Source organism: Leptonychotes weddellii, chromosome 4 (assembly GCF_054177405.1).
Source record: "Leptonychotes weddellii isolate Sample4059 chromosome 4, ASM5417740v2, whole genome shotgun sequence".
NCBI classification, from domain to species: domain Eukaryota; kingdom Metazoa; phylum Chordata; class Mammalia; order Carnivora; family Phocidae; genus Leptonychotes; species Leptonychotes weddellii.
In genome coordinates, this window is record NC_138372.1 from 167,866,077 (window position 1) to 167,880,107 (window position 14,031).

General features: G+C 50.3%; 1 protein-coding gene across 1 annotated transcript in view; it reads right to left on the reverse strand.

Annotated features, from left to right (window-relative positions):
- Positions 1-14,031, reverse strand: part of LOC102729837 (trafficking protein particle complex subunit 9) — a 326,483-nt gene that overhangs the window by 188,198 nt on the left and 124,254 nt on the right. The gene's annotated exons all lie outside the window — the stretch shown is intronic.

Genomic DNA, 14,031 nt, shown 5'->3' on the forward strand with positions numbered 1-14,031 from the left:
TTATAAAGAGAATCGGAGCTAAACGGAATTCCCCCACAACAAGGACTGTCTAGGTCATGTCACCTTAAGGAGAAACAGATCCACGTCGAGTGGGAGAAGCACAGTGAGTAGGAGAGACCCTCTTCAGGAAACAAGGATTCAAAATCAGAAACCCAGGACTGGGTGCTGCGCCCGGGACCTGCGGAGCCTGCAGAGGGGGCTCCTGCACTGTCCAACAAATCCGCCTCCGTCTTGGAGAGATCCTGCGGGTCAGAGCCAGATGGCCTTGGGTCTGATGCCTTTCCGCCTCTGACTAAGTGGAGCAGACGGAGCGTAATGAGGCCTTTGAGCCAAGGTGTCTCCGTGTGGAAATGGGGTGACAACTCCCATATCACAGGGCAGCAGTGTCTGTGAAGTGCTGTAAAAACTAAAGGCACTATTGCACTGAGGGGAGGAAGGGAGACGGGAAGGAGGCAGGGCAGGGAGGCCCCATTTGTGCGGTTTGGAAGGAGCTGTGTCACCTTCATGGCTCCCACACCTGCCAGACAACCCCTGCTTCAGGCCTGAAATCAAGGCCTAACATCAAGTGCTGCCTCGGCATCTCGTGGAACCAGGAGGGCCTGGACCGGCCCCACCACAAGTCCAGCCCCCACCCTGCATCCATGAATGCCCCTGTCCCCCTATACCCCCCCGCCCCCCCCCAAACAATGCTCCTCCCGGGAGCAGTCCCTGCTGACCCCCAACTGGCGGGTTTCAGTTCCTAGCCAGCCATGGACTGATTCAAGCAAGTCAATGACAGCCTCCCACAGGAACCAGGGGCACCCACCCCCTTGTGACTACAGAGCCTGCCTCCTGCAGCCCCTGGCTTCCCTCTGTTCCTGAGGGTCACCCCCACGTGGCCCTGTGTGCACGTGGTGTCCTCCTCCCCGGGGCTCTATGTGTGAAGAGTAAACTGCTGTTATCACTGTCAGAGGCCGAGGGTCACGTGCTGGGCCATCCGCATCATCCTGAGGCGAGACCCTCTGCTTGCCAACCAGGTGATAGGAGAGCATTCAAACAGGCCCCTCCTTCCACCGAGAAGGCCCTGCTGCGGCTCCCCGCTCAGGGCCCAGCTCCCTGGCTCTGCTACTTCCCCTCCTCCCATAGACCCGTCAGCCCCCAACTTGCTACTGCTTCCATCTCTGGCTTACTTACCTTTCCGGGAACCAGTGCTCAGTGCTAAATGTCCTCTGTCAGAATAAGGCAGCCAAGGCTTCGAGAGATTAAGTCACTTGTCCCTGGTCAAAAACCAGAGCATGCCAACGGTTCCGGGGCCACTATACTCATCCACTTCCCACATGGAGGCAGCTCAAGGCAGAGGCAAACATGAAGTCCTGCTCTCGGGACCCAGAAGTCACCCACAGAAGAATCCAGTGGGAGATGGAGTGCATGACGCCGGCCCATACTAAAGAACATAGGGCCGACCCACGCTGCGAACACGGTCCACACAGTGTGCACGGCCCAGGCACAGTCCCTCCAGAGCCAGCTGCTGCGCTCTGGCCATAGCACACCTCCCAGACCACACTTACTCTCCGTGGCCCCTCAGAGATGGGTGCGAACAAGCAGGAGCAGATGGGGCAGTGTCCACGCAAGGCACTCAGAAGCCATGCCACGTCCCTCTGTTGACTCAGGTACTCGCTGCACACCTCGAATAGGCCAGACCCTTTCCACACGCAGGCGATCTCACTCGATCGCCACCACAACCCAGCAGACTAGTGGCTCTCATCCCCGCAGGAAACCAAGAAGGTGAAGGTACTTGACCAAGGTTGTTTAGCTGGTACGGACAAGACGTGGCATACAACGGCGCTCAGTAAGTACGAGCTCCACCGCAGCATCCCCAATCCCACCAGTTCACAGGTGAGCAGAGGCTCCGTAAATGCACGTCACCACGTGAATTCAGAATGACCAAGGCAAAGATGGGTAGTGGGGAAAGGGATGATGGTCGTGGGGCTTGCTGGCTCCTGGGACGTAAGACCGACGACCACATGGGGCAGAGTCACCACAGACCGGGACAGGGGGGGACCTGCCAGCAGCCAAAGATGCAACGCCCTGGAGAGACTGCTATTGAGACACAGCTGGGAAGGTGGGGAGAAGCCAGGCAGGTTAAAAAGACGGAGCGGGAGGGGCGCCTGGGGGGCACAGTCGGTTAAGCGTCGACTCTTGGTTTCAGCTCAGGTCATGATCTTGGGGTTGTGGGATCGAGACCCGCCTCGGGCTCTGCACTCAGCGTGGAGTCTGCTTTTCCCTCTCCCTCTGCCCTCCCCCTCTCTGTATGTGCACGCTCTCTCTCTCTCTCTAAAAAAATCAACAAATAAAATCTTTAAAACGAGAGAGAGAGACAGACAAGGGGTGGCAACTTGATCGGGTGACCCTGGACCTGCCCGTACATGCCGGCGCAGCGGCTGTGGGGATGCCGGCGCTGGCCCTGCCTTCACCTTCCTACTGTCTTCTGCACAGACTCTCCGTGGGTGCTGAGCATTCTTCCACCTGTGAGCGCGGGCAGAAAACACTGATGCAGCATCACAAGCTGACCTGACCTGTGGCCTGAGCGGCAGCCCCGGAAGTCACACTGCCCACCGCCTGTGTTCCCGGGCTGCACCAGCCCGACTCCACAACGGAAGCGAGCGCCTTGGCTCCCAAACCAGTGAAAGGACCAAAATCCTCTCAAGAACCCAGTAATTCACAGTCTATAAATACACGTTAACCTACTTACTCTGTTCTTTACCTCTGTTTTCCACTCCAGTGCATTATTTCAGAATGGAAGAGGATACGAGATGCCAGGCTATGGGACACCAGGGAGAGCATCATTTGGGCCCTCCCTGCTGGAAGGCCAGGTCCCAAACCCCCAGGGTACCGAAGTGCATGCTAACTTCTTTAACCAGCCTAGCCATCCTCTCTAGCAGGACTGGCCAACCTCGGTATGAAGTGCCAACACCGGCTAGGACCCTGAGGCCCTGCAAAAGCCCCTCCCGAAGATTCCAGCAGGCCTATGTTTCAAACACAGGTATCCCCCGCATGGGCAGGAACCAGGTGAGGGCTCTGGGGTGCATTCCCGCTGAACCAGAGGATGGGCCGCGACAACACTGAAGTGTCTGGAGCCGCCTGGCCTCACCCTCTGAGCCCCAGTTACCCATCCACACACACTGCTTCCCCACCGAGCTCTCCCAGCCCACTTTCCTACATGGCAGATTCTGACTCATCCTTCACAACCCAACCCTGAAGCTTCTTTGCTCTGATGCCTTTCCCATCCCACGTTGCTCCTCTGGGCTCTGAAGTGCCCACCTCTGTTAGAACATCACTGCCTGTGTCAAGCAGCTCACTCTTCCACCAACTGCAAGACAGGGGCCAGACCTTGCCTTTGAAGCTCACCACTTCCTGGAGAGGAAGGGCCCATGCTGGTTAAGAATGCCCGGTTTAGGAAAAAACTGCCTGGGTTCAACTCCTAGCTCTAGTTGGGCATCCCTAGATAAGTCACCAAACTTCCACGTGCCTCAGTGTGCTCATCTATAAAATGGGTTGTCGTGGAGAAAAAATGAGCTAATGAAAGTAAAACAATCAGAACAAGGTCTGGCCCCCAACTCATGTTAGCGATTCCTGCTGGACCAGCCTAGCTCCCCTCCACGGAGCTGCGCGCGGAGCAGGTAAGTCTCATGGAGGCTCCCGGCCTGTGCTTGGCGCTCAGGAAGCGTGCAGCAGTGCTGGCTGCCATCAGCGTCCTTCCCACTCAACGAGGAACAGCGCTGGGCACGTGGGGGGCACTCAGGAAGCGTTCAACGTGGGATGGACAAATGTATTCCAAGACGTTTCAGATTTAGACTTAGAACAGATGGGGAAAAAGTGACATGAAAAAAGCAGATTACCAGATTGAACGTACACTGGGATTTCACTGCATAAAAATGTTCACATGGAGAAAAAATAGAGGGATAGCATACCAACAAGTTAATGTTGGTCCTCTCTGAGTAGTGGGATCACAGGTAATTTCAAATTGCTTTTATTTTCTGAATTTTCTACAATGAGGTAATATACACACTTTCACATACATAATACACATGCACGCACGCTAACCTCTCAGTGTGGTGTCTAAATCTGCCCCAGCCCCCTGCCACAGTGTAACATGGGGAGAAGCCCCGTGGACCTGGCCTGCAAGCCCACAGACAGGACTGAACGTGCTGAGCACCGATGCGCCCCCTCAGGAGAGGGAGGTGGGATTCTAAACCAATGCAGCCGCTTTTCCCGGTGCCCTCTATCAGGGCCCGACGATAATGTGGACTGATGACAAGGACAGCAATCACTTGGGGCACGTGTGTCCCTGAGCCCCCAGACTCAATCTGCCAGCTGGATCAACTTCTCGGAAGCAGCGGATGAGCTCTGCTGCACTATGCAAACTGCGCAGATGCCGAGGAAGAACGGACCAGACTTAGGAGAAGCCGGTCCAAGCTACTGAGGGAAGCTCCGTCTCTGCTCTCCACTCCCCATGCCAACGGGCTCTGTGGGGCAGCAAGGGGGAGGTCCAGGGAGCAAGACAGATTCCTCCCCTGGAGTTCTTTATAAAAACAATAATTGATATAACCATCTATTAAGTACTATCTTCTAACGTCAGACTGCAGCTATATTATTCCCATGTTATAAAAGAGGCAACTAAAGCTCAGAGAGTTTAAACAACTTACCCCTAGTCAAACAGCTAGAGGTAAAAGAACCAAGGTCAGGGCCAGGACCAGCGAACAGCAGGCTCTTTGCATTAAACGTTCTGCCTCTCGCTGCTCATCTGGAACATTAACCTACTCAGCTTCCCAACCAGAGTGCAGAGTACTTATAATGAAAACATCACTAAGGTGATGGGATAGAGGACCTTGAAAAGACATGGTAGGAAATCAAAAGTAATAGCCAAATGGTGAGCTTCGGGATCAGACAAACAGGAATCTGACCATGACAGCTCTCCTCCGTCGTCCCAAGACGCCTCGTCAGCGGGTGGAGACAACTCTGGAGTCGGCACCAAGATACAATGAGGCACGGCGGCCTCGGCACAGCGGCCTGGCACACGGAGGTGGCCTGGGGAAACCACAGAGCACCGTGCTGTTTGCCTTGCCCCTTCCATTCACCCAGTGAGCACTCACCGCACACCCACTGAATGTCCCCAGGGCAGGCACAGTGCTCTGTTCTGGGGAAAAGAGGTAAATAAGAAAGGCTCCCTGTGGGGCACCTGGGTGGCTTAGTCGGTGAGGCATCTGCCTTTGGCTCAGGTCATGATCTCAGGGTCCTGGGATCGAGCCCCGAATCAGGCTCCCTGCTCAGCTGGGAGTCTGCTTCTCCCTCTCCCCCTCCCCCTGCTTGTTCTCTCTCTCTCACTCTCTCTCTCAAATAAGTAAATAAAATCTTTTAAAAAAAAAGAAGAAGAAGTGCTCCCTGCCTATAAAACTACACATGCCTGGGTGGAAGATCTCTGATTTTAGGAAGGAACAAGGATGGAGGGCAGAGGAGAAGCCCCCAAAAGCTCAGACCAGGTGACAGACAATGTTCTTCCTTTTTTTTTTTTTTTTTTAAAGATTGTATTTATTTATTTGACAGAGAGACAGAGAGAGAGGGAACACAAGTAGGGGGAGCAGGAGAGGGAGAAGCAGGCTTCCCGTGCAGCAGGGAGCCCGATGCGGGACTCAATCCCAGGACTCTGGGATCATGACCTGAGCCGAAGGCAGACGCTTAACGACTGAGCCACCCAGGCGCCCCTCAATCTGAAAATTTCTTACAAGTTTATATTGCCATCACATACAGAACAGGTTCAAAACTGCTGAACTAATGCACTACCCAAATCAGGGCGGCATATAACTAAGATAGGACTCGCTGTGCTAGGAGCTAGAACTAGGAAGTGCACCTGCTGAGGCCCCAGAGTTGTAGGAAAGAACGAATGCTCTCGGCCATCAGTCCAGTGTAGCAGGAATTCATCACCAGAGGAGGGGGGCAGAAACGAAACTAAAACCTATAATTACAGCACTATTCTTGGCTGTTGGAGGACTTTTCATTTCTCAAAAGTGTTGCAACTGAGAGATCAACTGTGCTCAAATGAGCTGTGAGATGTCCTCGGGGCTCCCCGCAGCCCTGGCTGCAGAGCACGAAAGGCTGGATGTCTCACAGACATCCAGAGGCAGCAGGTTGTAAGGGAGACGTGGAATTAGAGACACCATCACCTGGGATCTCAGATGGGCTGTGGGGGGCACCCACAGACAGACCCCCCCCCGAAGGAGGGCGGGGCAGGAAACAAACATTTGGTGCAAGCTAGGGGCCGTCACCCACACAGCAACCACGGGGCGGCTGACGTGTAGGGAGCACTTCCACGAGGCAGGCACCGTGCGAGGATCTTCACGTGCACTGTGTCACTGAATCCACGTCTGGCTACCATCCCCTCTTGGCCAGCTGCCCAAGGCCACACAGGAATGGGGGGAGCCAGGAGTCCACCTACCCCAAGATGTTGCCTGGTCTAACCCTGACAACAAGCCTGTGAAAGAGCCAGTGCAGAGCCCAATGCAAGGCTCAATCTCACGACCCCGAGATCACGACCTGAGCCGAAATCAAGAGTCGGGTGCTCAACCGACCGAGCCACCCGGGCACCCCTCTTCCTCATTTTAACTGTTTGCATCAGCATTCCTGGACGTCTGTACCTCTTGGGGAAGCCCAAGCCCCACAGAAGTGGACATCAGAGCACCTGGCAGCTACATGCTGTCAGACGGAAACACCACAGGCCCCAAACAACAAAAGTTCCCAAACTGGGGCGCCTGGGTGGCTCAGTCAGTGTCTGCCTTTGGCTCAGGTCATGATCTCATGGTCCTGGGATTGAGCCCCGCATTGGGCTCCCTGCTCAGCAGGGAGCCTGCTTCTCCTTCTTCCTCTGCTCCTCTCCCACCCCCGTTTGTGCTCTCCCTGTCTCTCAAATAAAATCTTTAAAAAAAAAAAGTTCCCACACTGCAGGGCCAGATATCCTAAATTCCTCTGTCCTCCCTGTCCTGCTTGTTTACTTCTCACCCATGCTCCTAGTGAGCTGAACATATCAGGTCTTATAGCAGTGATTAAAAGGCATTCCACTTGGTCTTCCAATGAATGGGGTTTGTAAATTTCTCCATCGTGACCCCACAGCTGCGCAACACGCCAACTGTTCGAGAAGGCCACTGCAGTCATGTACACCAGGGACACAGAGCTGGATGAGTTCTAGACATTCATGAATTCCAATGTCTTCCTAGGAGTGCAGCAGTCGATCCACTCACTGTGGTTACTCACAGGTGGCAGAAATCATATGAGATGTGCAATCGGAACTTAATCCCATTCCGTGAACATGCCTGACTCCCTGCACTGAATCGTGAGCTCCTTCAGGACAGGATTCATGGATTATTCATGGGCCTGGCATGATGAGTATATAGAAATGTGATATAAATCCCTGATTGTTGAGTAACACAAAGCCAAGTGAAGTGAGTGTTACTGTAACAGAGTGTAAGCAAGGCCACGTACAGTAGGAGCAGCATGACTCCATCTGAGGGGGTCAGGAAAGCTTTCAGGAGGTAGTGTGGGGACTGGCATGTGAATGATGGATGGGATGTGAGAGGCACCCAGGACACCTGAGAGTTAGCAAAACTATGACTACATCCAACTGTGGCCACAGGTAGCTAGGGGACAAAGACTGTGGAAGCACACTCCACACCCCAGAGGACAGGGACTTGGAGCTGATTCCTGGGTGTCCCAGTGCCCCACACAATGGCCACCATGTAGGTGGTACTCAGGAAACGCTTGTTGGAGACCTGAGCAAAAGGACGGACAACTGGTGTAGGGACAAATGGGAAGAAGAACTGAGAGGGGACCTTCCCGCTGCCTCGTGGCCCATGGCACACATGCTACCATCCGGCTTCCGCCCACGCCAGCCCCACGAGGACAGGGGTCACTGCTGTCCTGCTCCCCAAGCATGGCGGCGGGAAGAAAGAAAGCAGGCAGCAAGCCAGATGGGAGGTTTCTCCGAATGCTGGGCTGAGAAACGGAGTATAAGAAAGCTATGTAAAAAGACTTCAGTAAAAGCGAGAGAAGAACAACACTTTTTTTTTTAAGATTTTATTTATTTATCTGACAGAGAGAGAGACAGCGAGAGAAGGAACTCAAGCAGGGGGAGCGGGAGAGGGAGAAGCAGGCTTCCCGCGGAGCAGGGAGCCCGATGCGGGGCTCGATCCCAGGACCCTGGGATCATGACCCGAGCCGAAGGCAGACGCTCAACGACTGAGCCACCCAGGCGCCCCAGAACAGACACTTTTGTAACAGTGAAGGCAACATCAAGACAGTGACAACAGGTGACAGGAAGACCTGCTGCGTGCTGACCCCTCATGACGCGAGGCACGCATATGCCAATGCCCAGAAGGACCACACAGTCCTCTCCCGGGCACACAGAATCCGACTGCCACAGAAGTGGTAAGCACGTCCAAGTCATGCCACCAGTAAGTGGCAAAGCCAGGATGTATGTTTGGTACCAAAGACTGTAATGGGAATCACAACAGCTATGTCTACCTCTGAGGACAGCCTGACCCTGGGGGTTCCCTCCTGGCCCCCCAGCCCACTGCAGCCCACAGCAGCCTGCTCCCAGCTCCCCTGGACCTGCGTCCATGCCCAAGCATGCAAGTGGGACCTGGCATGACAACGGAGGGATATATTGAGAAACTGAGTCCTTTTTCCCACTCCCCAAGACACTCCATGCTTTCACAATGCTAACAAGTAATAAACCACTTTTCTACAAGAATTTTTTTAAATTTTGCCCTATATTGCCATATTTTCAAAAAAAAAAAATGATATAAAAATAGCATAACAAAAGCAACTTAGAAACAACTCTGATGCCCTGGTTTCCCAGGGCCGGGCAGAAGACATGGAAAATGGGGAGGAGAAGCCCCGGCTCACTCCCCCACATAAAGGGAAGGGAACCAGCAGCCGTGTGCCAGGCATTGTGCCGGGTGCTCCAGAGGCATTCCCGCTTGTTCTCGAATGACCACCAGAGAGAGGGAAGGGTCCCGGAGAGAGCCCGCACTGGAACTCTCATCCCCAAGGAGTCACACGGCTTGCTCAGGACTAGTCGTGCAACCGGTAAGCACCGGAGCTGGGGCTGGAAGCCAAAGCTGTCAGACTGCAACCCCATCGTGCCTCTCACTGGCTGGAGAGAGCCCATGCTGGACACTCTGCTCAGACAGAGCTAAGTGGCCAGAGCAATTAGGAAGGGGAGGAAAATGACACAGGAACCAGAGGACCCGGGCTGGTCCCGCGGAACACACAGGCAAGCAACAGCACAGCTCAAGATGCACTTGAACCCTGCACCCCAGTCTATACCCCCACCCACAAAAAAGGAGTCAGTAAATAGGCTCCAAGTCCTGCTTCAGGACTTTGTTCAGAATCTAACGGTTCCCAAGCCTGTGGTATACTGAGAAACATTTCTCGCTGCTTATTTTCCTTTAAGTTCCGTGGCTTAAGAGTGACGCATTCTAACAATAGGTAAAGCCACTCACAGAGAACAGCTTATTCACCTTCAGTGCAAATAACCACAGCATTTACATCTAAGTAATGACACAGAGGAAACGCAGAGACAAGAAGTCTCTCGGGCCACTGCCGCAGGACAGAAAGCCCAACAGCTTCATTTTCAGGTTTAATACATTTTTACACCTCAAAAGTGGACCTTTCTGTTTCTTCCCTTCATTACCGTGGTACAACATGGAATATCCAGAGAAATTTTTCAAAATCCTATGCTCAAAAAATTAAAACTAGAACTACCATGGGACCCAGCAATTCCACTTCTTGGTATTTATCTGAAGGAAACAAAAACACTAATTCAAAAAAAATATATGCACCTCTAGGTTCACTGCAGCATTATCTACAGCAGCAGAGACATGGAAGCAGCCTAAGTGTCCATCAACTGAGGAATGGATAAAGAAGATGTCGTGTATTTACACGATGGAATACTCCTCAGCCATAAAAGAATGCAATCTTGCCATTTGCAATGATGTGGATGAGCTAGTGGGTATTATGCTAAGTGAAGTAAGTAAGACAGAGAAACACAAATACTGCACCATTTCACTCCTATGTGGACTCTAAGACATTAAGACAAATGAATAGACAGAACAAAAGAGAAATACACTCATAAATACACAGAACAAACTGGTGACTGCCAGAGGAGGGGGTCGGGGGATGGGCAAAGTAGATAAAGGGGATGGATGTGTACAAACTTCCCGTTATAAAATAACTAAATCATAGGGATGTCACGGACAGCATAGGGAAGAGAGTCAGTACATACCTTTGTGTGGTGACAGATGGGAACTAGACCTATTATGATCATTTCATAATGTATGAAAATATCAAACCACTATGTTATATACTTGAAGCTAATAAAATACTGTATGTCATTTACAATTCGATGTAAAAAATTGTCAGGCTTGACCTCAAAAAAAAAAATCCTATGCAACAATATGCTGCAAAGAACAAACTGATAAACATAAATCAGTAGTGAGCATATGTCTCTAATTTTTCCCCTGTGGGATTCAGTTTCAGAAATAACAGTCATTATTTTAATGCTAGAGTTTAGCTTCATGCAGTCAAGTGAAACTGGTTATTTCATGTTGACAGTGATCCAGGAAGGGCTACTGCTGTTGACCTCCACCATCTGAGAACCGTTCCTATCTGCGTCTAACTGCAGAGACTCAGCACTACAACACTCATGAGAAATGCAGGCAGTGGAGAATCTCGCTTCAGTCCAAACGTGGAGTTACTGCTTTTTGTCAAAAAAATTACACTAGCAGAAAAAAGTTATTAAGGGGGAGGTGTTTTTATGTACACATGTATGCGAATATTTGGGTTTGTATACTCACATGTGTCTTAGAAGATTGCTAAAAAGCAGATACAATCAATTCCCTTAATTTGGGCTTTGTTATAATAAAATCTATGGTTATTTAAGTAAAGGTAGAAATTTTCATCTTAAACAAGCTGCTTCTCCCTCTGATCCTCCCCCCTCACGCTCTCTCATTCTTCTCAAATAATAAATAAATAATCTTTAAAAAAAAAAAAAGACTTGCTCACAAACGGATTATAATTAAAATTTACATGAAGCTGAGAGAGAGCCTTTGTCCGGCTGCACTGGATTACAAATGCTCATCTCCACGTCAGGTACTTAGGATCACAGGGACACACTCACCCCGTAAGGGTCTAAACTACAGTTGAGACTCCTGAGGGCACCCACATAGGTCTGTTTCACTATTAGTATCACTGATCCTAAATACAAAAGGGTTTTTCAAATGAGTTTGTAAGATTAGGGATTAAAACAAGACAGGAAAGCAAGGAAGATGGGGGGAAAAAAAACAGGAATTTTTCTTTATCTAAAGAAAAGGGTGTTTATTCAGAGGGGAGACAGGACATGTCCAAGACTCGTGAGAGCCCCTGACAAAACTCTGGGTGCTTCTGGGGTATTAGGAACGGGAGAAAAGAGAACATGAGGCCTGCAGACAGCCTCCCGCACAGCCAAGGCCTGAAGCACACAGACCTCTGCAGACGGGACACATGGAGAACTATCAGTATTCTTAAAGCAAGCATAAGCTCCATACTTTTGTGCTCGGAACTGTATTATGAGCTTTCCACATCGGGCGCCTGGGTGGCTCAGTCGTTAAGCGTCTGCCTTCAGCTCAGGTCATGATCCCAGGGTCCTGGGATCAAGCCCCGCATCGGGCTCCCTGCTCGGCGGGAAGCCTGCTTGTCCCTCTCCCACTCCCCCTGCTTGTGTTCCTTCTCTCGCTCTCTCTCTCTCTGTCAAATAAATAAATAAAATCTTTAAAAAAAAAAAAAAAAAAAGAGCTTGCCACGTATGCCGTCACCTTTCACTCTCATGACAGCCCTGCACAGTGGGTGCACTAGCTGTCCTTACTAATCACTTACTATGTGACAAGCATCGTGCTTAACCCTTAGGCACCGGAGATAGAGCGGTAAAGTAACAGACCGGTCAGGCCTGTTAAGTGACAATTACAAGCGCTGCTCAGCCGGCACGTGGTGAGCGCTAAAACGTAAAAGTCAGCGTCACTACTGAGGTATAAAATAACTCGTAGCAGCACAAAAAGAGGAGCCCAGACAAGGAAGCATTTAATTCCAGGGGGAAGACTCCCATGGAGCAGACATTTAAGATGCCCTTAAAGAAGCTAACCTCATTGGGCTCAAATAAAGATCATGCTCACGTGGAAAGAGATGTTGCCCGTTATCCCCACTACCCATGGCGCAACCACACCGAGTCTCCACTGCCTTCCCCCACTCAAACACCTCACTCCTTCTCCTGTTCCCACTTTAAGACATTGTTCCCTCTTCTCCTATATATGAGATCATTCATTAATACTGACAGCTTTTTGGCACTGTAGAATATAAGTGACCAGAGTTATTCCCTTTGTATGTTTTGGAAGCCGATTGTTTGTTTTTATTAATTTAATTCCACATATAACGTATCGCACCTTGCGATGAGAACTTTAAAAGATGGCCAGCTTTCTTTTCTCACTTGTAAACGTGCCGTTTGGAAGTGGACCCACCATGCTCTCTGAGACAACAAAGGAGGGGACGTAGGAGCCCAGGTGGGGAAGGTTTCCCAGGGTGACCACTAAGCAGGAATCCAGAGGGGAAATTCACTGGAAATGAGGAGGTAAAGGGGTAGGAGCGGAAGTCAGCAAGCTGAGCTCTAGAGAGAGAAGGTGGTTTATCCTAAAGTGTAAAAGAGAGGGCACGAATGTCCAGGCAACTGAAATTAAATCCAAATGACCTGTGCAATGGGAGTTTAAGGGGAGAGGTGGCCAAAGAGGAGGCTGAAGCATGGGGCAGAGGCTAGTCACACAGGTCCCTGTGACTGGGGTCCAGGACAACAGGAAGTTGTTCGAAGACTTCCAAAGGGACAAACAGGAGAATTCCTGCTTCAGAAAGGAGCAGCAAGTTCGTAACAAACAGTGGACACAAGATGACCATTTGGGTTTATTTACACAAATAGTGGACATAAGATCGCCATCTGGGTTTATTTGAGAAAAGGAAAAAATGGTTTCCAGTTGCTAAGCTGTGACAGTAAGTAAGTTATAGAACATGTTTCACCGTCACAGGCTCTGTGATTATCTGTCATTCACTAGGAGTTCATGGGTTCCAACAATGACCACACCTTATAACCAATGATTAAATTTCAAATACCACATGAAGGTATTTCATGTCAGAGAGGCATTTCCTACCTAATCTGTATGTACTTGCTCCCAAAAACAGGGGAAAGAAAGGATGAGACTAAGGTAGAGTCACCAAAGCTTCCCACAGACTAAGAGTAGACAAAGTTTCTTTAAATGAGACACAAAGGGTAATGACCACAGAAGAAAAAAATGATTAAGTGAACCATGTTAAAATTAATAACTTCCGTTCATCCAAAGCACCACTAAGAGATTGCACAGGCAACCACACAGGAGAAGATATTCACACTTATTCCCAATAAAGAGTTCATACTCAGAATATACACAAGTCTTACAAGTCAGAAGAGAGGGGGAGACAGAGGGAGACAGACAGAGAGAAACAGAGAGAGAGGAGGAAGAACACCCAGTGGGAAAAAGGGACAAAGCACTTGTACCAAAAAGGATCTGAGTATCCAAAACCACATTAAAGGTATTAAACTACACTGGTCATCAAATGCAAACTAAAACCCCAGTGTTACACAGTTACACCGCCCCCCTCACCACCAGAATGGATAAAATGACTACAAATGCCAAGGATCAGTGAGGACTTGAGCAACCAGAACTCTCACACAATGATGGTGTGAACGAGTGCAACCACTTTGGAAAAGTGTTTTGCTCTAAAGCTGAATACACATATATCCCACCACCCAGCGATATACTCAACAGAAACATCTACAGAAGTCCACCAAAGCATGTGCCAAAATACTCAAGAGCAGCACTACTCTTAATAGTCCCAAGATGGAAGCCACTCAAATGCGCTCAGTCATAAAGTGGGGTGCATTCACAC